The sequence below is a fragment of the Hyla sarda genome, unplaced genomic scaffold, assembly GCF_029499605.1.
Source record: "Hyla sarda isolate aHylSar1 unplaced genomic scaffold, aHylSar1.hap1 scaffold_220, whole genome shotgun sequence".
Lineage (NCBI taxonomy): Eukaryota > Metazoa > Chordata > Amphibia > Anura > Hylidae > Hyla > Hyla sarda.
Genome location: NW_026608873.1, coordinates 337,700 through 359,992, shown reverse-complemented (window position 1 = coordinate 359,992; position 22,293 = coordinate 337,700). Strand labels below are relative to the sequence as shown.

Here is a 22,293-nt window from a genome sequence, read left to right as displayed (position 1 = left end):
CAGAAGCAGCAGAAGCAGCAGCAGCAGCAGCACCACCTTTTGTTTTTTGGCTGCAGCAGCAAGGCCCACAGGGCTGGCTAGCTGGCTAGCCAGCAAGCAGGTAGCAATGAAAGTAGGAATCTTTCTTTTTAACCCTGTAAGGGGGTGGTGCACTGTACCCGAAGATACTGCCATATCGGGTCAATGCATAGGGCGACGGAAGCAAGCTTCGAAATCGGCCCCCGTTCTCAAAAATCCATTTAATATATGGTCCCCAGATAGGGGACGTATCAGATATTAAACTGATAAGAACAGATACTACACTTGATCTTAGCCAAAAGGCCGAGAAGCGATAACCGTGAAAGGGGCGGGCCCAACAAGGTCCCCTTCATGGGCACTATCACTGCTTGCTGTCAGGGAGGCTGCCAGACAATTTTCCATGCACACTCTGGGCTGGGGGGCAGTCAACCACCAGTACACACAGCAGAACCTAAACCCATACCATTATTGCTAAGCAGCAAGACAGGGGCCCATTGCACTCCCACGGGGCCTTTTTAAATGCAATCCATAACCCGGATTTGCCAGGAACCCTTCTTACTCCTCCTACTTGCATGTGACACTGGGCTTAGGATCTGCATAGGAAACACACACACAAGCACACACCTACCTTTGTTGCCTGCAGATGCCTCCTTGGCTGTCCCCAAACGGTATCAAACCAACACCCACGGGAAGCTGTAAGCATAGAGGACATGCCTGCACCCCATTGGACTTACCTGTGTGGGTTAAATCCGGGTTATTTGACAACCTATGGCGGTGATGGTTCTGCTCAGGCAGAGCAGTGCTGATGCTCCTCATAAAGCTGTCGCTGCTGTGAAGGTTCTAGGTGACATCACAAATCCCTATGGTTACATACACAACAAAGCTGGGTTGTTGTTGTTTACACTCTGCAAGGCCTGTGGAAGTGAGTGACATCATAGCACTGTAGTTCTGAGGGTTCTAGATGGATGCAACAATCTCCTGTTGCTTCTATGAAGGCCATAATAGACGACATCACCAAACAGCTCCATAGTCACATACACAGCAAAGGAGAGATGTTGTTTACACCTAGTGATGTCAGTGGTATTGAGTGACATCACAGCACAGTGCTAAGGCTCCTGGGCCTGGACACAGCAGCGGCTGCAATATCTCAACGGAGAATACGTTTATATATATGTGTGTGTGTGCGCGTATATATATATATATATATATATATATATATATATATATATATATTTCTCCGCCGAAATCACTTTTAAACCCATTTCCACCTTTTTTTCCCTTCTCTTCCTCTTACTTTTTTTTCACGTTTTTTTACGTTTTTCTCCTTTTCGCCTCTTTTCTGGGCGTATTATTCTTCTTTTTCTTCTTTTTTTTCGTCTAATGCATACCCCATCAGTGCAGCAATGCTTATTCAATACCGCCAGCAGATGGAGACACTGGGGGATAATTTTCTAAGGATTTATACTGATTTTTCCTGTCTGAATTTGTCGCACAGAAAGTTGCAGGCCAAATATGTGTGACATTTCTGCGACTTTAGCTTCTAGAGCATTTTTACAACATTATACATAGGTGCTGAATACATAAAAAGCGACTGTTCAGCGACAGACAAGTCGCATCGGCTGAAAGTAGGCCAGAATGTCAGTCCATGTTGGAGCAGGTTTAGATACAGTCTAAAGTATAGATCTCAAAGTCTGTGCACAGAATTTAGCAAGGGCCTCGCACCTTCTGATGCATCAGGTAGGTGCACAATAGCATAGCCTAACCCTCTGTACTTTGGTCTATATTGATGCGGGACATAGACAGCCAGCTGATGACCAATCCATTAGTGCAATGGATGTCTGGAAGCATTTGTCTTTGCCTTTGCAATACCACAGAAGCAATGCATGGTCAATGTACAGCAATGACACACCTGTGTGAACAGCCAGGAGACCCCCCCCCCCCCCCCCATGTTATGTTACATAGTTACATAGTTAGTACGGTCGAAAAAAGACATATGTCCATCAAGTTCAACCAGGGAATTAAGGGGTAGGGGTGTGGCGCGATATTGGGGAAGGGATGAGATTTTATATTTCTTCATAAGCATTAATCTTATTTTGTCAATTAGGAACATTCAGCACCCACCCGCTATCAAGGCAGCTGCCTATCATGTCATGCCCTACCTGCACAGGTGTGCTGGCTACTCAAATGATCCAATTAAGGAGGCCATTTAGTCAGCAGCAGCAGAAGTCCTGTGCCTGGACGCTCCAACAGGGGCCAGACACAAGCAGAAGCAGAAGCAGCAGAAGCAGCAGCAGCAGCACCACCTTTTGTTTTTTGGCTGCAGCAGCAAGGCCCACAGGGCTGGCTAGCTGGCTAGCCAGCAAGCAGGTAGCAATGAAAGTAGGAATCTTTCTTTTTAACCCTGTAAGAGGGTGGTGCACTGTACCCGAAGATACTGCCATATCGGGTCAATGCATAGGGCGACGGAAGCAAGCTTCGAAATCGGCCCCCGTTCTCAAAAATCCATTTAATATATGGTCCCCAGATAGGGGACGTATCAGATATTAAACTGATAAGAACAGATACTACACTTGATCTTAGCCAAAAGGCCGAGAAGCGATAACCGTGAAAGGGGCGGACCCAACAAGGTCCCCTTCATGGGCACTATCACTGCTTGCTGTCAGGGAGGCTGCCAGACAATTTTCCATGCACACTCTGGGCTGGGGGGCAGTCAACCACCAGTACACACAGCAGAACCTAAACCCATACCATTATTGCTAAGCAGCAAGACAGGGGCCCATTGCACTCCCACGGGGCCTTTTTAAATGCAATCCATAACCCGGATTTGCCAGGAACCCTTCTTACTCCTCCTACTTGCATGTGACACTGGGCTTAGGATCTGCATAGGAAACACACACACAAGCACACACCTACCTTTGTTGCCTGCAGATGCCTCCTTGGCTGTCCCCAAACGGTATCAAACCAACACCCACGGGAAGCTGTAAGCATAGAGGACATGCCTGCACCCCATTGGACTTACCTGTGTGGGTTAAATCCGGGTTATTTGACAACCTATGGCGGTGATGGTTCTGCTCAGGCAGAGCAGTGCTGATGCTCCTCATAAAGCTGTCGCTGCTGTGAAGGTTCTAGGTGACATCACAAATCCCTATGGTTACATACACAACAAAGCTGGGTTGTTGTTGTTTACACTCTGCAAGGCCTGTGGAAGTGAGTGACATCATAGCACTGTAGTTCTGAGGGTTCTAGATGGATGCAACAATCTCCTGTTGCTTCTATGAAGGCCATAATAGACGACATCACCAAACAGCTCCATAGTCACATACACAGCAAAGGAGAGATGTTGTTTACACCTAGTGATGTCAGTGGTATTGAGTGACATCACAGCACAGTGCTAAGGCTCCTGGGCCTGGACACAGCAGCGGCTGCAATATCTCAACGGAGAATACGTTTATATATATGTGTGTGTGTGCGCGTATATATATATATATATATATATATATATATATATATATATATTTCTCCGCCGAAATCACTTTTAAACCCATTTCCACCTTTTTTTCCCTTCTCTTCCTCTTACTTTTTTTTCACGTTTTTTTACGTTTTTCTCCTTTTCGCCTCTTTTCTGGGCGTATTATTCTTCTTTTTCTTCTTTTTTTTCGTCTAATGCATACCCCATCAGTGCAGCAATGCTTATTCAATACCGCCAGCAGATGGAGACACTGGGGGATAATTTTCTAAGGATTTATACTGATTTTTCCTGTCTGAATTTGTCGCACAGAAAGTTGCAGGCCAAATATGTGTGACATTTCTGCGACTTTAGCTTCTAGAGCATTTTTACAACATTATACATAGGTGCTGAATACATAAAAAGCGACTGTTCAGCGACAGACAAGTCGCATCGGCTGAAAGTAGGCCAGAATGTCAGTCCATGTTGGAGCAGGTTTAGATACAGTCTAAAGTATAGATCTCAAAGTCTGTGCACAGAATTTAGCAAGGGCCTCGCACCTTCTGATGCATCAGGTAGGTGCACAATAGCATAGCCTAACCCTCTGTACTTTGGTCTATATTGATGCGGGACATAGACAGCCAGCTGATGACCAATCCATTAGTGCAATGGATGGCTGGAAGCATTTGTCTTTGCCTTTGCAATACCACAGAAGCAATGCATGGTCAATGTACAGCAATGACACACCTGTGTGAACAGCCAGGGACCCCCCCCCCCCCCCCCCATGTTATGTTACATAGTTACATAGTTAGTACGGTCGAAAAAAGACATATGTCCATCAAGTTCAACCAGGGAATTAAGGGGTAGGGGTGTGGCGCGATATTGGGGAAGGGATGAGATTTTATATTTCTTCATAAGCATTAATCTTATTTTGTCAATTAGGAACATTCAGCACCCACCCGCTATCAAGGCAGCTGCCTATCATGTCATGCCCTACCTGCACAGGTGTGCTGGCTACTCAAATGATCCAATTAAGGAGGCCATTTAGTCAGCAGCAGCAGAAGTCCTGTGCCTGGACGCTCCAACAGGGGCCAGACACAAGCAGAAGCAGAAGCAGCAGAAGCAGCAGCAGCAGCACCACCTTTTGTTTTTTGGCTGCAGCAGCAAGGCCCACAGGGCTGGCTAGCTGGCTAGCCAGCAAGCAGGTAGCAATGAAAGTAGGAATCTTTCTTTTTAACCCTGTAAGGGGGTGGTGCACTGTACCCGAAGATACTGCCATATCGGGTCAATGCATAGGGCGACGGAAGCAAGCTTCGAAATCGGCCCCCGTTCTCAAAAATCCATTTAATATATGGTCCCCAGATAGGGGACGTATCAGATATTAAACTGATAAGAACAGATACTACACTTGATCTTAGCCAAAAGGCCGAGAAGCGATAACCGTGAAAGGGGCGGGCCCAACAAGGTCCCCTTCATGGGCACTATCACTGCTTGCTGTCAGGGAGGCTGCCAGACAATTTTCCATGCACACTCTGGGCTGGGGGGCAGTCAACCACCAGTACACACAGCAGAACCTAAACCCATACCATTATTGCTAAGCAGCAAGACAGGGGCCCATTGCACTCCCACGGGGCCTTTTTAAATGCAATCCATAACCCGGATTTGCCAGGAACCCTTCTTACTCCTCCTACTTGCATGTGACACTGGGCTTAGGATCTGCATAGGAAACACACACACAAGCACACACCTACCTTTGTTGCCTGCAGATGCCTCCTTGGCTGTCCCCAAACGGTATCAAACCAACACCCACGGGAAGCTGTAAGCATAGAGGACATGCCTGCACCCCATTGGACTTACCTGTGTGGGTTAAATCCGGGTTATTTGACAACCTATGGCGGTGATGGTTCTGCTCAGGCAGAGCAGTGCTGATGCTCCTCATAAAGCTGTCGCTGCTGTGAAGGTTCTAGGTGACATCACAAATCCCTATGGTTACATACACAACAAAGCTGGGTTGTTGTTGTTTACACTCTGCAAGGCCTGTGGAAGTGAGTGACATCATAGCACTGTAGTTCTGAGGGTTCTAGATGGATGCAACAATCTCCTGTTGCTTCTATGAAGGCCATAATAGACGACATCACCAAACAGCTCCATAGTCACATACACAGCAAAGGAGAGATGTTGTTTACACCTAGTGATGTCAGTGGTATTGAGTGACATCACAGCACAGTGCTAAGGCTCCTGGGCCTGGACACAGCAGCGGCTGCAATATCTCAACGGAGAATACGTTTATATATATGTGTGTGTGTGCGCGTATATATATATATATATATATATATATATATATATATATATATATATATTTCTCCGCCGAAATCACTTTTAAACCCATTTCCACCTTTTTTTCCCTTCTCTTCCTCTTACTTTTTTTTCACGTTTTTTTACGTTTTTCTCCTTTTCGCCTCTTTTCTGGGCGTATTATTCTTCTTTTTCTTCTTTTTTTTCGTCTAATGCATACCCCATCAGTGCAGCAATGCTTATTCAATACCGCCAGCAGATGGAGACACTGGGGGATAATTTTCTAAGGATTTATACTGATTTTTCCTGTCTGAATTTGTCGCACAGAAAGTTGCAGGCCAAATATGTGTGACATTTCTGCGACTTTAGCTTCTAGAGCATTTTTACAACATTATACATAGGTGCTGAATACATAAAAAGCGACTGTTCAGCGACAGACAAGTCGCATCGGCTGAAAGTAGGCCAGAATGTCAGTCCATGTTGGAGCAGGTTTAGATACAGTCTAAAGTATAGATCTCAAAGTCTGTGCACAGAATTTAGCAAGGGCCTCGCACCTTCTGATGCATCAGGTAGGTGCACAATAGCATAGCCTAACCCTCTGTACTTTGGTCTATATTGATGCGGGACATAGACAGCCAGCTGATGACCAATCCATTAGTGCAATGGATGGCTGGAAGCATTTGTCTTTGCCTTTGCAATACCACAGAAGCAATGCATGGTCAATGTACAGCAATGACACACCTGTGTGAACAGCCAGGAGACCCCCCCCCCCCCCCCCATGTTATGTTACATAGTTACATAGTTAGTACGGTCGAAAAAAGACATATGTCCATCAAGTTCAACCAGGGAATTAAGGGGTAGGGGTGTGGCGCGATATTGGGGAAGGGATGAGATTTTATATTTCTTCATAAGCATTAATCTTATTTTGTCAATTAGGAACATTCAGCACCCACCCGCTATCAAGGCAGCTGCCTATCATGTCATGCCCTACCTGCACAGGTGTGCTGGCTACTCAAATGATCCAATTAAGGAGGCCATTTAGTCAGCAGCAGCAGAAGTCCTGTGCCTGGACGCTCCAACAGGGGCCAGACACAAGCAGAAGCAGAAGCAGCAGAAGCAGCAGCAGCAGCACCACCTTTTGTTTTTTGGCTGCAGCAGCAAGGCCCACAGGGCTGGCTAGCTGGCTAGCCAGCAAGCAGGTAGCAATGAAAGTAGGAATCTTTCTTTTTAACCCTGTAAGGGGGTGGTGCACTGTACCCGAAGATACTGCCATATCGGGTCAATGCATAGGGCGACGGAAGCAAGCTTCGAAATCGGCCCCCGTTCTCAAAAATCCATTTAATATATGGTCCCCAGATAGGGGACGTATCAGATATTAAACTGATAAGAACAGATACTACACTTGATCTTAGCCAAAAGGCCGAGAAGCGATAACCGTGAAAGGGGCGGGCCCAACAAGGTCCCCTTCATGGGCACTATCACTGCTTGCTGTCAGGGAGGCTGCCAGACAATTTTCCATGCACACTCTGGGCTGGGGGGCAGTCAACCACCAGTACACACAGCAGAACCTAAACCCATACCATTATTGCTAAGCAGCAAGACAGGGGCCCATTGCACTCCCACGGGGCCTTTTTAAATGCAATCCATAACCCGGATTTGCCAGGAACCCTTCTTACTCCTCCTACTTGCATGTGACACTGGGCTTAGGATCTGCATAGGAAACACACACACAAGCACACACCTACCTTTGTTGCCTGCAGATGCCTCCTTGGCTGTCCCCAAACGGTATCAAACCAACACCCACGGGAAGCTGTAAGCATAGAGGACATGCCTGCACCCCATTGGACTTACCTGTGTGGGTTAAATCCGGGTTATTTGACAACCTATGGCGGTGATGGTTCTGCTCAGGCAGAGCAGTGCTGATGCTCCTCATAAAGCTGTCGCTGCTGTGAAGGTTCTAGGTGACATCACAAATCCCTATGGTTACATACACAACAAAGCTGGGTTGTTGTTGTTTACACTCTGCAAGGCCTGTGGAAGTGAGTGACATCATAGCACTGTAGTTCTGAGGGTTCTAGATGGATGCAACAATCTCCTGTTGCTTCTATGAAGGCCATAATAGACGACATCACCAAACAGCTCCATAGTCACATACACAGCAAAGGAGAGATGTTGTTTACACCTAGTGATGTCAGTGGTATTGAGTGACATCACAGCACAGTGCTAAGGCTCCTGGGCCTGGACACAGCAGCGGCTGCAATATCTCAACGGAGAATACGTTTATATATATGTGTGTGTGTGCGCGTATATATATATATATATATATATATATATATATATATATATATATTTCTCCGCCGAAATCACTTTTAAACCCATTTCCACCTTTTTTTCCCTTCTCTTCCTCTTACTTTTTTTTCACGTTTTTTTACGTTTTTCTCCTTTTCGCCTCTTTTCTGGGCGTATTATTCTTCTTTTTCTTCTTTTTTTTCGTCTAATGCATACCCCATCAGTGCAGCAATGCTTATTCAATACTGCCAGCAGATGGAGACACTGGGGGATAATTTTCTAAGGATTTATACTGATTTTTCCTGTCTGAATTTGTCGCACAGAAAGTTGCAGGCCAAATATGTGTGACATTTCTGCGACTTTAGCTTCTAGAGCATTTTTACAACATTATACATAGGTGCTGAATACATAAAAAGCGACTGTTCAGCGACAGACAAGTCGCATCGGCTGAAAGTAGGCCAGAATGTCAGTCCATGTTGGAGCAGGTTTAGATACAGTCTAAAGTATAGATCTCAAAGTCTGTGCACAGAATTTAGCAAGGGCCTCGCACCTTCTGATGCATCAGGTAGGTGCACAATAGCATAGCCTAACCCTCTGTACTTTGGTCTATATTGATGCAGGACATAGACAGCCAGCTGATGACCAATCCATTAGTGCAATGGATGGCTGGAAGCATTTGTCTTTGCCTTTGCAATACCACAGAAGCAATGCATGGTCAATGTACAGCAATGACACACCTGTGTGAACAGCCAGGAGACCCCCCCCCCCCCCCCATGTTATGTTACATAGTTACATAGTTAGTACGGTCGAAAAAAGACATATGTCCATCAAGTTCAACCAGGGAATTAAGGGGTAGGGGTGTGGCGCGATATTGGGGAAGGGATGAGATTTTATATTTCTTCATAAGCATTAATCTTATTTTGTCAATTAGGAACATTCAGCACCCACCCGCTATCAAGGCAGCTGCCTATCATGTCATGCCCTACCTGCACAGGTGTGCTGGCTACTCAAATGATCCAATTAAGGAGGCCATTTAGTCAGCAGCAGCAGAAGTCCTGTGCCTGGACGCTCCAACAGGGGCCAGACACAAGCAGAAGCAGAAGCAGCAGAAGCAGCAGCAGCAGCACCACCTTTTGTTTTTTGGCTGCAGCAGCAAGGCCCACAGGGCTGGCTAGCTGGCTAGCCAGCAAGCAGGTAGCAATGAAAGTAGGAATCTTTCTTTTTAACCCTGTAAGGGGGTGGTGCACTGTACCCGAAGATACTGCCATATCGGGTCAATGCATAGGGCGACGGAAGCAAGCTTCGAAATCGGCCCCCGTTCTCAAAAATCCATTTAATATATGGTCCCCAGATAGGGGACGTATCAGATATTAAACTGATAAGAACAGATACTACACTTGATCTTAGCCAAAAGGCCGAGAAGCGATAACCGTGAAAGGGGCGGGCCCAACAAGGTCCCCTTCATGGGCACTATCACTGCTTGCTGTCAGGGAGGCTGCCAGACAATTTTCCATGCACACTCTGGGCTGGGGGGCAGTCAACCACCAGTACACACAGCAGAACCTAAACCCATACCATTATTGCTAAGCAGCAAGACAGGGGCCCATTGCACTCCCACGGGGCCTTTTTAAATGCAATCCATAACCCGGATTTGCCAGGAACCCTTCTTACTCCTCCTACTTGCATGTGACACTGGGCTTAGGATCTGCATAGGAAACACACACACAAGCACACACCTACCTTTGTTGCCTGCAGATGCCTCCTTGGCTGTCCCCAAACGGTATCAAACCAACACCCACGGGAAGCTGTAAGCATAGAGGACATGCCTGCACCCCATTGGACTTACCTGTGTGGGTTAAATCCGGGTTATTTGACAACCTATGGCGGTGATGGTTCTGCTCAGGCAGAGCAGTGCTGATGCTCCTCATAAAGCTGTCGCTGCTGTGAAGGTTCTAGGTGACATCACAAATCCCTATGGTTACATACACAACAAAGCTGGGTTGTTGTTGTTTACACTCTGCAAGGCCTGTGGAAGTGAGTGACATCATAGCACTGTAGTTCTGAGGGTTCTAGATGGATGCAACAATCTCCTGTTGCTTCTATGAAGGCCATAATAGACGACATCACCAAACAGCTCCATAGTCACATACACAGCAAAGGAGAGATGTTGTTTACACCTAGTGATGTCAGTGGTATTGAGTGACATCACAGCACAGTGCTAAGGCTCCTGGGCCTGGACACAGCAGCGGCTGCAATATCTCAACGGAGAATACGTTTATATATATGTGTGTGTGTGCGCGTATATATATATATATATATATATATATATATATATATATATATTTCTCCGCCGAAATCACTTTTAAACCCATTTCCACCTTTTTTTCCCTTCTCTTCCTCTTACTTTTTTTTCACGTTTTTTTACGTTTTTCTCCTTTTCGCCTCTTTTCTGGGCGTATTATTCTTCTTTTTCTTCTTTTTTTTCGTCTAATGCATACCCCATCAGTGCAGCAATGCTTATTCAATACCGCCAGCAGATGGAGACACTGGGGGATAATTTTCTAAGGATTTATACTGATTTTTCCTGTCTGAATTTGTCGCACAGAAAGTTGCAGGCCAAATATGTGTGACATTTCTGCGACTTTAGCTTCTAGAGCATTTTTACAACATTATACATAGGTGCTGAATACATAAAAAGCGACTGTTCAGCGACAGACAAGTCGCATCGGCTGAAAGTAGGCCAGAATGTCAGTCCATGTTGGAGCAGGTTTAGATACAGTCTAAAGTATAGATCTCAAAGTCTGTGCACAGAATTTAGCAAGGGCCTCGCACCTTCTGATGCATCAGGTAGGTGCACAATAGCATAGCCTAACCCTCTGTACTTTGGTCTATATTGATGCGGGACATAGACAGCCAGCTGATGACCAATCCATTAGTGCAATGGATGGCTGGAAGCATTTGTCTTTGCCTTTGCAATACCACAGAAGCAATGCATGGTCAATGTACAGCAATGACACACCTGTGTGAACAGCCAGGAGACCCCCCCCCCCCCCCCCATGTTATGTTACATAGTTACATAGTTAGTACGGTCGAAAAAAGACATATGTCCATCAAGTTCAACCAGGGAATTAAGGGGTAGGGGTGTGGCGCGATATTGGGGAAGGGATGAGATTTTATATTTCTTCATAAGCATTAATCTTATTTTGTCAATTAGGAACATTCAGCACCCACCCGCTATCAAGGCAGCTGCCTATCATGTCATGCCCTACCTGCACAGGTGTGCTGGCTACTCAAATGATCCAATTAAGGAGGCCATTTAGTCAGCAGCAGCAGAAGTCCTGTGCCTGGACGCTCCAACAGGGGCCAGACACAAGCAGAAGCAGAAGCAGCAGAAGCAGCAGCAGCAGCACCACCTTTTGTTTTTTGGCTGCAGCAGCAAGGCCCACAGGGCTGGCTAGCTGGCTAGCCAGCAAGCAGGTAGCAATGAAAGTAGGAATCTTTCTTTTTAACCCTGTAAGGGGGTGGTGCACTGTACCCGAAGATACTGCCATATCGGGTCAATGCATAGGGCGACGGAAGCAAGCTTCGAAATCGGCCCCCGTTCTCAAAAATCCATTTAATATATGGTCCCCAGATAGGGGACGTATCAGATATTAAACTGATAAGAACAGATACTACACTTGATCTTAGCCAAAAGGCCGAGAAGCGATAACCGTGAAAGGGGCGGGCCCAACAAGGTCCCCTTCATGGGCACTATCACTGCTTGCTGTCAGGGAGGCTGCCAGACAATTTTCCATGCACACTCTGGGCTGGGGGGCAGTCAACCACCAGTACACACAGCAGAACCTAAACCCATACCATTATTGCTAAGCAGCAAGACAGGGGCCCATTGCACTCCCACGGGGCCTTTTTAAATGCAATCCATAACCCGGATTTGCCAGGAACCCTTCTTACTCCTCCTACTTGCATGTGACACTGGGCTTAGGATCTGCATAGGAAACACACACACAAGCACACACCTACCTTTGTTGCCTGCAGATGCCTCCTTGGCTGTCCCCAAACGGTATCAAACCAACACCCACGGGAAGCTGTAAGCATAGAGGACATGCCTGCACCCCATTGGACTTACCTGTGTGGGTTAAATCCGGGTTATTTGACAACCTATGGCGGTGATGGTTCTGCTCAGGCAGAGCAGTGCTGATGCTCCTCATAAAGCTGTCGCTGCTGTGAAGGTTCTAGGTGACATCACAAATCCCTATGGTTACATACACAACAAAGCTGGGTTGTTGTTGTTTACACTCTGCAAGGCCTGTGGAAGTGAGTGACATCATAGCACTGTAGTTCTGAGGGTTCTAGATGGATGCAACAATCTCCTGTTGCTTCTATGAAGGCCATAATAGACGACATCACCAAACAGCTCCATAGTCACATACACAGCAAAGGAGAGATGTTGTTTACACCTAGTGATGTCAGTGGTATTGAGTGACATCACAGCACAGTGCTAAGGCTCCTGGGCCTGGACACAGCAGCGGCTGCAATATCTCAACGGAGAATACGTTTATATATATGTGTGTGTGTGCGCGTATATATATATATATATATATATATATATATATATATATATATATATATATTTCTCCGCCGAAATCACTTTTAAACCCATTTCCACCTTTTTTTCCCTTCTCTTCCTCTTACTTTTTTTTCAAGTTTTTTTACGTTTTTCTCCTTTTCGCCTCTTTTCTGGGCGTATTATTCTTCTTTTTCTTCTTTTTTTTCGTCTAATGCATACCCCATCAGTGCAGCAATGCTTATTCAATACCGCCAGCAGATGGAGACACTGGGGGATAATTTTCTAAGGATTTATACTGATTTTTCCTGTCTGAATTTGTCGCACAGAAAGTTGCAGGCCAAATATGTGTGACATTTCTGCGACTTTAGCTTCTAGAGCATTTTTACAACATTATACATAGGTGCTGAATACATAAAAAGCGACTGTTCAGCGACAGACAAGTCGCATCGGCTGAAAGTAGGCCAGAATGTCAGTCCATGTTGGAGCAGGTTTAGATACAGTCTAAAGTATAGATCTCAAAGTCTGTGCACAGAATTTAGCAAGGGCCTCGCACCTTCTGATGCATCAGGTAGGTGCACAATAGCATAGCCTAACCCTCTGTACTTTGGTCTATATTGATGCGGGACATAGACAGCCAGCTGATGACCAATCCATTAGTGCAATGGATGGCTGGAAGCATTTGTCTTTGCCTTTGCAATACCACAGAAGCAATGCATGGTCAATGTACAGCAATGACACACCTGTGTGAACAGCCAGGAGACCCCCCCCCCCCCCCCCCATGTTATGTTACATAGTTACATAGTTAGTACGGTCGAAAAAAGACATATGTCCATCAAGTTCAACCAGGGAATTAAGGGGTAGGGGTGTGGCGCGATATTGGGGAAGGGATGAGATTTTATATTTCTTCATAAGCATTAATCTTATTTTGTCAATTAGGAACATTCAGCACCCACCCGCTATCAAGGCAGCTGCCTATCATGTCATGCCCTACCTGCACAGGTGTGCTGGCTACTCAAATGATCCAATTAAGGAGGCCATTTAGTCAGCAGCAGCAGAAGTCCTGTGCCTGGACGCTCCAACAGGGGCCAGACACAAGCAGAAGCAGAAGCAGCAGAAGCAGCAGCAGCAGCACCACCTTTTGTTTTTTGGCTGCAGCAGCAAGGCCCACAGGGCTGGCTAGCTGGCTAGCCAGCAAGCAGGTAGCAATGAAAGTAGGAATCTTTCTTTTTAACCCTGTAAGGGGGTGGTGCACTGTACCCGAAGATACTGCCATATCGGGTCAATGCATAGGGCGACGGAAGCAAGCTTCGAAATCGGCCCCCGTTCTCAAAAATCCATTTAATATATGGTCCCCAGATAGGGGACGTATCAGATATTAAACTGATAAGAACAGATACTACACTTGATCTTAGCCAAAAGGCCGAGAAGCGATAACCGTGAAAGGGGCGGGCCCAACAAGGTCCCCTTCATGGGCACTATCACTGCTTGCTGTCAGGGAGGCTGCCAGACAATTTTCCATGCACACTCTGGGCTGGGGGGCAGTCAACCACCAGTACACACAGCAGAACCTAAACCCATACCATTATTGCTAAGCAGCAAGACAGGGGCCCATTGCACTCCCACGGGGCCTTTTTAAATGCAATCCATAACCCGGATTTGCCAGGAACCCTTCTTACTCCTCCTACTTGCATGTGACACTGGGCTTAGGATCTGCATAGGAAACACACACACAAGCACACACCTACCTTTGTTGCCTGCAGATGCCTCCTTGGCTGTCCCCAAACGGTATCAAACCAACACCCACGGGAAGCTGTAAGCATAGAGGACATGCCTGCACCCCATTGGACTTACCTGTGTGGGTTAAATCCGGGTTATTTGACAACCTATGGCGGTGATGGTTCTGCTCAGGCAGAGCAGTGCTGATGCTCCTCATAAAGCTGTCGCTGCTGTGAAGGTTCTTGGTGACATCACAAATCCCTATGGTTACATACACAACAAAGCTGGGTTGTTGTTGTTTACACTCTGCAAGGCCTGTGGAAGTGAGTGACATCATAGCACTGTAGTTCTGAGGGTTCTAGATGGATGCAACAATCTCCTGTTGCTTCTATGAAGGCCATAATAGACGACATCACCAAACAGCTCCATAGTCACATACACAGCAAAGGAGAGATGTTGTTTACACCTAGTGATGTCAGTGGTATTGAGTGACATCACAGCACAGTGCTAAGGCTCCTGGGCCTGGACACAGCAGCGGCTGCAATATCTCAACGGAGAATACGTTTATATATATGTGTGTGTGTGCGCGTATATATATATATATATATATATATATATATATATATATATATATTTCTCCGCCGAAATCACTTTTAAACCCATTTCCACCTTTTTTTCCCTTCTCTTCCTCTTACTTTTTTTTCACGTTTTTTTACGTTTTTCTCCTTTTCGCCTCTTTTCTGGGCGTATTATTCTTCTTTTTCTTCTTTTTTTTCGTCTAATGCATACCCCATCAGTGCAGCAATGCTTATTCAATACCGCCAGCAGATGGAGACACTGGGGGATAATTTTCTAAGGATTTATACTGATTTTTCCTGTCTGAATTTGTCGCACAGAAAGTTGCAGGCCAAATATGTGTGACATTTCTGCGACTTTAGCTTCTAGAGCATTTTTACAACATTATACATAGGTGCTGAATACATAAAAAGCGACTGTTCAGCGACAGACAAGTCGCATCGGCTGAAAGTAGGCCAGAATGTCAGTCCATGTTGGAGCAGGTTTAGATACAGTCTAAAGTATAGATCTCAAAGTCTGTGCACAGAATTTAGCAAGGGCCTCGCACCTTCTGATGCATCAGGTAGGTGCACAATAGCATAGCCTAACCCTCTGTACTTTGGTCTATATTGATGCGGGACATAGACAGCCAGCTGATGACCAATCCATTAGTGCAATGGATGGCTGGAAGCATTTGTCTTTGCCTTTGCAATACCACAGAAGCAATGCATGGTCAATGTACAGCAATGACACACCTGTGTGAACAGCCAGGAGACCCCCCCCCCCCCCCATGTTATGTTACATAGTTACATAGTTAGTACGGTCGAAAAAAGACATATGTCCATCAAGTTCAACCAGGGAATTAAGGGGTAGGGGTGTGGCGCGATATTGGGGAAGGGATGAGATTTTATATTTCTTCATAAGCATTAATCTTATTTTGTCAATTAGGAACATTCAGCACCCACCCGCTATCAAGGCAGCTGCCTATCATGTCATGCCCTACCTGCACAGGTGTGCTGGCTACTCAAATGATCCAATTAAGGAGGCCATTTAGTCAGCAGCAGCAGAAGTCCTGTGCCTGGACGCTCCAACAGGGGCCAGACACAAGCAGAAGCAGAAGCAGCAGAAGCAGCAGCAGCAGCACCACCTTTTGTTTTTTGGCTGCAGCAGCAAGGCCCACAGGGCTGGCTAGCTGGCTAGCCAGCAAGCAGGTAGCAATGAAAGTAGGAATCTTTCTTTTTAACCCTGTAAGGGGGTGGTGCACTGTACCCGAAGATACTGCCATATCGGGTCAATGCATAGGGCGACGGAAGCAAGCTTCGAAATCGGCCCCCGTTCTCAAAAATCCATTTAATATATGGTCCCCAGATAGGGGACGTATCAGATATTAAACTGATAAGAACAGATACTACACTTGATCTTAGCCAAAAGGCCGAGAAGCGATAACCGTGAAAGGGGCGGGCCCAACAAGGTCCCCTTCATGGGCACTATCACTGCTTGCTGTCAGGGAGGCTGCCAGACAATTTTCCATGCACACTCTGGGCTGGGGGGCAGTCAACCACCAGTACACACAGCAGAACCTAAACCCATACCATTATTGCTAAGCAGCAAGACAGGGGCCCATTGCACTCCCACGGGGCCTTTTTAAATGCAATCCATAACCCGGATTTGCCAGGAACCCTTCTTACTCCTCCTACTTGCATGTGACACTGGGCTTAGGATCTGCATAGGAAACACACACACAAGCACACACCTACCTTTGTTGCCTGCAGATGCCTCCTTGGCTGTCCCCAAACGGTATCAAACCAACACCCACGGGAAGCTGTAAGCATAGAGGACATGCCTGCACCCCATTGGACTTACCTGTGTGGGTTAAATCCGGGTTATTTGACAACCTATGGCGGTGATGGTTCTGCTCAGGCAGAGCAGTGCTGATGCTCCTCATAAAGCTGTCGCTGCTGTGAAGGTTCTAGGTGACATCACAAATCCCTATGGTTACATACACAACAAAGCTGGGTTGTTGTTGTTTACACTCTGCAAGGCCTGTGGAAGTGAGTGACATCATAGCACTGTAGTTCTGAGGGTTCTAGATGGATGCAACAATCTCCTGTTGCTTCTATGAAGGCCATAATAGACGACATCACCAAACAGCTCCATAGTCACATACACAGCAAAGGAGAGATGTTGTTTACACCTAGTGATGTCAGTGGTATTGAGTGACATCACAGCACAGTGCTAAGGCTCCTGGGCCTGGACACAGCAGCGGCTGCAATATCTCAACGGAGAATACGTTTATATATATGTGTGTGTGTGCGCGTATATATATATATATATATATATATATATATATTTATATATATATATATTTCTCCGCCGAAATCACTTTTAAACCCATTTCCACCTTTTTTTCCCTTCTCTTCCTCTTACTTTTTTTTCACGTTTTTTTAAGTTTTTCTCCTTTTCGCCTCTTTTCTGGGCGTATTATTCTTCTTTTTCTTCTTTTTTTTCGTCTAATGCATACCCCATCAGTGCAGCAATGCTTATTCAATACCGCCAGCAGATGGAGACACTGGGGGATAATTTTCTAAGGATTTATACTGATTTTTCCTGTCTGAATTTGTCGCACAGAAAGTTGCAGGCCAAATATGTGTGACATTTCTGCGACTTTAGCTTCTAGAGCATTTTTACAACATTATACATAGGTGCTGAATACATAAAAAGCGACTGTTCAGCGACAGACAAGTCGCATCGGCTGAAAGTAGGCCAGAATGTCAGTCCATGTTGGAGCAGGTTTAGATACAGTCTAAAGTATAGATCTCAAAGTCTGTGCACAGAATTTAGCAAGGGCCTCGCACCTTCTGATGCATCAGGTAGGTGCACAATAGCATAGCCTAACCCTCTGTACTTTGGTCTATATTGATGCGGGACATAGACAGCCAGCTGATGACCAATCCATTAGTGCAATGGATGGCTGGAAGCATTTGTCTTTGCCTTTGCAATACCACAGAAGCAATGCATGGTCAATGTACAGCAATGACACACCTGTGTGAACAGCCAGGAGACCCCCCCCCCCCCCCCATGTTATGTTACATAGTTAGTACGGTCGAAAAAAGACATATGTCCATCAAGTTCAACCAGGGAATTAAGGGGTAGGGGTGTGGCGCGATATTGGGGAAGGGATGAGATTTTATATTTCTTCATAAGCATTAATCTTATTTTGTCAATTAGGAACATTCAGCACCCACCCGCTATCAAGGCAGCTGCCTATCATGTCATGCCCTACCTGCACAGGTGTGCTGGCTACTCAAATGATCCAATTAAGGAGGCCATTTAGTCAGCAGCAGCAGAAGTCCTGTGCCTGGACGCTCCAACAGGGGCCAGACACAAGCAGAAGCAGAAGCAGCAGAAGCAGCAGCAGCAGCACCACCTTTTGTTTTTTGGCTGCAGCAGCAAGGCCCACAGGGCTGGCTAGCTGGCTAGCCAGCAAGCAGGTAGCAATGAAAGTAGGAATCTTTCTTTTTAACCCTGTAAGGGGGTGGTGCACTGTACCCGAAGATACTGCCATATCGGGTCAATGCATAGGGCGACGGAAGCAAGCTTCGAAATCGGCCCCCGTTCTCAAAAATCCATTTAATATATGGTCCCCAGATAGGGGACGTATCAGATATTAAACTGATAAGAACAGATACTACACTTGATCTTAGCCAAAAGGCCGAGAAGCGATAACCGTGAAAGGGGCGGGCCCAACAAGGTCCCCTTCATGGGCACTATCACTGCTTGCTGTCAGGGAGGCTGCCAGACAATTTTCCATGCACACTCTGGGCTGGGGGGCAGTCAACCACCAGTACACACAGCAGAACCTAAACCCATACCATTATTGCTAAGCAGCAAGACAGGGGCCCATTGCACTCCCACGGGGCCTTTTTAAATGCAATCCATAACCCGGATTTGCCAGGAACCCTTCTTACTCCTCCTACTTGCATGTGACACTGGGCTTAGGATCTGCATAGGAAACACACACACAAGCACACACCTACCTTTGTTGCCTGCAGATGCCTCCTTGGCTGTCCCCAAACGGTATCAAACCAACACCCACGGGAAGCTGTAAGCATAGAGGACATGCCTGCACCCCATTGGACTTACCTGTGTGGGTTAAATCCGGGTTATTTGACAACCTATGGCGGTGATGGTTCTGCTCAGGCAGAGCAGTGCTGATGCTCCTCATAAAGCTGTCGCTGCTGTGAAGGTTCTAGGTGACATCACAAATCCCTATGGTTACATACACAACAAAGCTGGGTTGTTGTTGTTTACACTCTGCAAGGCCTGTGGAAGTGAGTGACATCATAGCACTGTAGTTCTGAGGGTTCTAGATGGATGCAACAATCTCCTGTTGCTTCTATGAAGGCCATAATAGACGACATCACCAAACAGCTCCATAGTCACATACACAGCAAAGGAGAGATGTTGTTTACACCTAGTGATGTCAGTGGTATTGAGTGACATCACAGCACAGTGCTAAGGCTCCTGGGCCTGGACACAGCAGCGGCTGCAATATCTCAACGGAGAATACGTTTATATATATGTGTGTGTGTGCGCGTATATATATATATATATATATATATATATATATATATATATATTTCTCCGCCGAAATCACTTTTAAACCCATTTCCACCTTTTTTTCCCTTCTCTTCCTCTTACTTTTTTTTCACGTTTTTTTACGTTTTTCTCCTTTTCGCCTCTTTTCTGGGCGTATTATTCTTCTTTTTCTTCTTTTTTTTCGTCTAATGCATACCCCATCAGTGCAGCAATGCTTATTCAATACCGCCAGCAGATGGAGACACTGGGGGATAATTTTCTAAGGATTTATACTGATTTTTCCTGTCTGAATTTGTCGCACAGAAAGTTGCAGGCCAAATATGTGTGACATTTCTGCGACTTTAGCTTCTAGAGCATTTTTACAACATTATACATAGGTGCTGAATACATAAAAAGCGACTGTTCAGCGACAGACAAGTCGCATCGGCTGAAAGTAGGCCAGAATGTCAGTCCATGTTGGAGCAGGTTTAGATACAGTCTAAAGTATAGATCTCAAAGTCTGTGCACAGAATTTAGCAAGGGCCTCGCACCTTCTGATGCATCAGGTAGGTGCACAATAGCATAGCCTAACCCTCTGTACTTTGGTCTATATTGATGCGGGACATAGACAGCCAGCTGATGACCAATCCATTAGTGCAATGGATGGCTGGAAGCATTTGTCTTTGCCTTTGCAATACCACAGAAGCAATGCATGGTCAATGTACGGCAATGACACACCTGTGTGAACAGCCAGGAGACCCCCCCCCCCCCCCCCCCCATGTTATGTTACATAGTTACATAGTTAGTACGGTCGAAAAAAGACATATGTCCATCAAGTTCAACCAGGGAATTAAGGGGTAGGGGTGTGGCGCGATATTGGGGAAGGGATGAGATTTTATATTTCTTCATAAGCATTAATCTTATTTTGTCAATTAGGAACATTCAGCACCCACCCGCTATCAAGGCAGCTGCCTATCATGTCATGCCCTACCTGCACAGGTGTGCTGGCTACTCAAATGATCCAATTAAGGAGGCCATTTAGTCAGCAGCAGCAGAAGTCCTGTGCCTGGACGCTCCAACAGGGGCCAGACACAAGCAGAAGCAGAAGCAGCAGAAGCAGCAGCAGCAGCACCACCTTTTGTTTTTTGGCTGCAGCAGCAAGGCCCACAGGGCTGGCTAGCTGGCTAGCCAGCAAGCAGGTAGCAATGAAAGTAGGAATCTTTCTTTTTAACCCTGTAAGGGGGTGGTGCACTGTACCCGAAGATACTGCCATATCGGGTCAATGCATAGGGCGACGGAAGCAAGCTTCGAAATCGGCCCCCGTTCTCAAAAATCCATTTAATATATGGTCCCCAGATAGGGGACGTATCAGATATTAAACTGATAAGAACAGATACTACACTTGATCTTAGCCAAAAGGCCGAGAAGCGATAACCGTGAAAGGGGCGGGCCCAACAAGGTCCCCTTCATGGGCACTATCACTGCTTGCTGTCAGGGAGGCTGCCAGACAATTTTCCATGCACACTCTGGGCTGGGGGGCAGTCAACCACCAGTACACACAGCAGAACCTAAACCCATACCATTATTGCTAAGCAGCAAGACAGGGGCCCATTGCACTCCCACGGGGCCTTTTTAAATGCAATCCATAACCCGGATTTGCCAGGAACCCTTCTTACTCCTCCTACTTGCATGTGACACTGGGCTTAGGATCTGCATAGGAAACACACACACAAGCACACACCTACCTTTGTTGCCTGCAGATGCCTCCTTGGCTGTCCCCAAACGGTATCAAACCAACACCCACGGGAAGCTGTAAGCATAGAGGACATGCCTGCACCCCATTGGACTTACCTGTGTGGGTTAAATCCGGGTTATTTGACAACCTATGGCGGTGATGGTTCTGCTCAGGCAGAGCAGTGCTGATGCTCCTCATAAAGCTGTCGCTGCTGTGAAGGTTCTAGGTGACATCACAAATCCCTATGGTTACATACACAACAAAGCTGGGTTGTTGTTGTTTACACTCTGCAAGGCCTGTGGAAGTGAGTGACATCATAGCACTGTAGTTCTGAGGGTTCTAGATGGATGCAACAATCTCCTGTTGCTTCTATGAAGGCCATAATAGACGACATCACCAAACAGCTCCATAGTCACATACACAGCAAAGGAGAGATGTTGTTTACACCTAGTGATGTCAGTGGTATTGAGTGACATCACAGCACAGTGCTAAGGCTCCTGGGCCTGGACACAGCAGCGGCTGCAATATCTCAACGGAGAATACGTTTATATATATGTGTGTGTGTGCGCGTATATATATATATATATATATATATATATATATATATATATATATATTTCTCCGCCGAAATCACTTTTAAACCCATTTCCACCTTTTTTTCCCTTCTCTTCCTCTTACTTTTTTTTCACGTTTTTTTACGTTTTTCTCCTTTTCGCCTCTTTTCTGGGCGTATTATTCTTCTTTTTCTTCTTTTTTTTCGTCTAATGCATACCCCATCAGTGCAGCAATGCTTATTCAATACCGCCAGCAGATGGAGACACTGGGGGATAATTTTCTAAGGATTTATACTGATTTTTCCTGTCTGAATTTGTCGCACAGAAAGTTGCAGGCCAAATATGTGTGACATTTCTGCGACTTTAGCTTCTAGAGCATTTTTACAACATTATACATAGGTGCTGAATACATAAAAAGCGACTGTTCAGCGACAGACAAGTCGCATCGGCTGAAAGTAGGCCAGAATGTCAGTCCATGTTGGAGCAGGTTTAGATACAGTCTAAAGTATAGATCTCAAAGTCTGTGCACAGAATTTAG

At 46.0% G+C, this 22,293-nt stretch overlaps 10 non-coding genes across 10 annotated transcripts; all 10 read right to left on the bottom strand.

Annotated features, from left to right (window-relative positions):
* Window positions 1-142: 142 nt before the first annotated feature.
* Window positions 143-333, bottom strand: LOC130320442 (U2 spliceosomal RNA). Its single transcript, XR_008866336.1, has one exon. It is a non-coding gene; the product is annotated as a U2 spliceosomal RNA (small nuclear RNA).
* Window positions 334-2,427: 2,094 nt separating this feature from the next.
* On the bottom strand, window positions 2,428-2,618 carry LOC130320440 (U2 spliceosomal RNA). Its single transcript, XR_008866334.1, has one exon. It is a non-coding gene; the product is annotated as a U2 spliceosomal RNA (small nuclear RNA).
* Window positions 2,619-4,710: 2,092 nt separating this feature from the next.
* LOC130320439 (U2 spliceosomal RNA) lies at window positions 4,711-4,901 on the bottom strand. The gene has a single exon (XR_008866333.1). It is a non-coding gene; the product is annotated as a U2 spliceosomal RNA (small nuclear RNA).
* A 2,098-nt stretch (window positions 4,902-6,999) lies between these two features.
* On the bottom strand, window positions 7,000-7,190 carry LOC130320437 (U2 spliceosomal RNA). The gene has a single exon (XR_008866332.1). It is a non-coding gene; the product is annotated as a U2 spliceosomal RNA (small nuclear RNA).
* Window positions 7,191-9,283: 2,093 nt separating this feature from the next.
* On the bottom strand, window positions 9,284-9,474 carry LOC130320436 (U2 spliceosomal RNA). The gene has a single exon (XR_008866331.1). It is a non-coding gene; the product is annotated as a U2 spliceosomal RNA (small nuclear RNA).
* A 2,092-nt stretch (window positions 9,475-11,566) lies between these two features.
* LOC130320435 (U2 spliceosomal RNA) lies at window positions 11,567-11,757 on the bottom strand. The gene has a single exon (XR_008866330.1). It is a non-coding gene; the product is annotated as a U2 spliceosomal RNA (small nuclear RNA).
* Window positions 11,758-13,858: 2,101 nt separating this feature from the next.
* LOC130320434 (U2 spliceosomal RNA) lies at window positions 13,859-14,049 on the bottom strand. The gene has a single exon (XR_008866329.1). It is a non-coding gene; the product is annotated as a U2 spliceosomal RNA (small nuclear RNA).
* A 2,092-nt stretch (window positions 14,050-16,141) lies between these two features.
* Window positions 16,142-16,332, bottom strand: LOC130320433 (U2 spliceosomal RNA). The gene has a single exon (XR_008866328.1). It is a non-coding gene; the product is annotated as a U2 spliceosomal RNA (small nuclear RNA).
* A 2,089-nt stretch (window positions 16,333-18,421) lies between these two features.
* Window positions 18,422-18,612, bottom strand: LOC130320432 (U2 spliceosomal RNA). Its single transcript, XR_008866327.1, has one exon. It is a non-coding gene; the product is annotated as a U2 spliceosomal RNA (small nuclear RNA).
* Window positions 18,613-20,707: 2,095 nt separating this feature from the next.
* Window positions 20,708-20,898, bottom strand: LOC130320431 (U2 spliceosomal RNA). The gene has a single exon (XR_008866326.1). It is a non-coding gene; the product is annotated as a U2 spliceosomal RNA (small nuclear RNA).
* Between the last annotated feature and the right edge of the window lie 1,395 nt (window positions 20,899-22,293).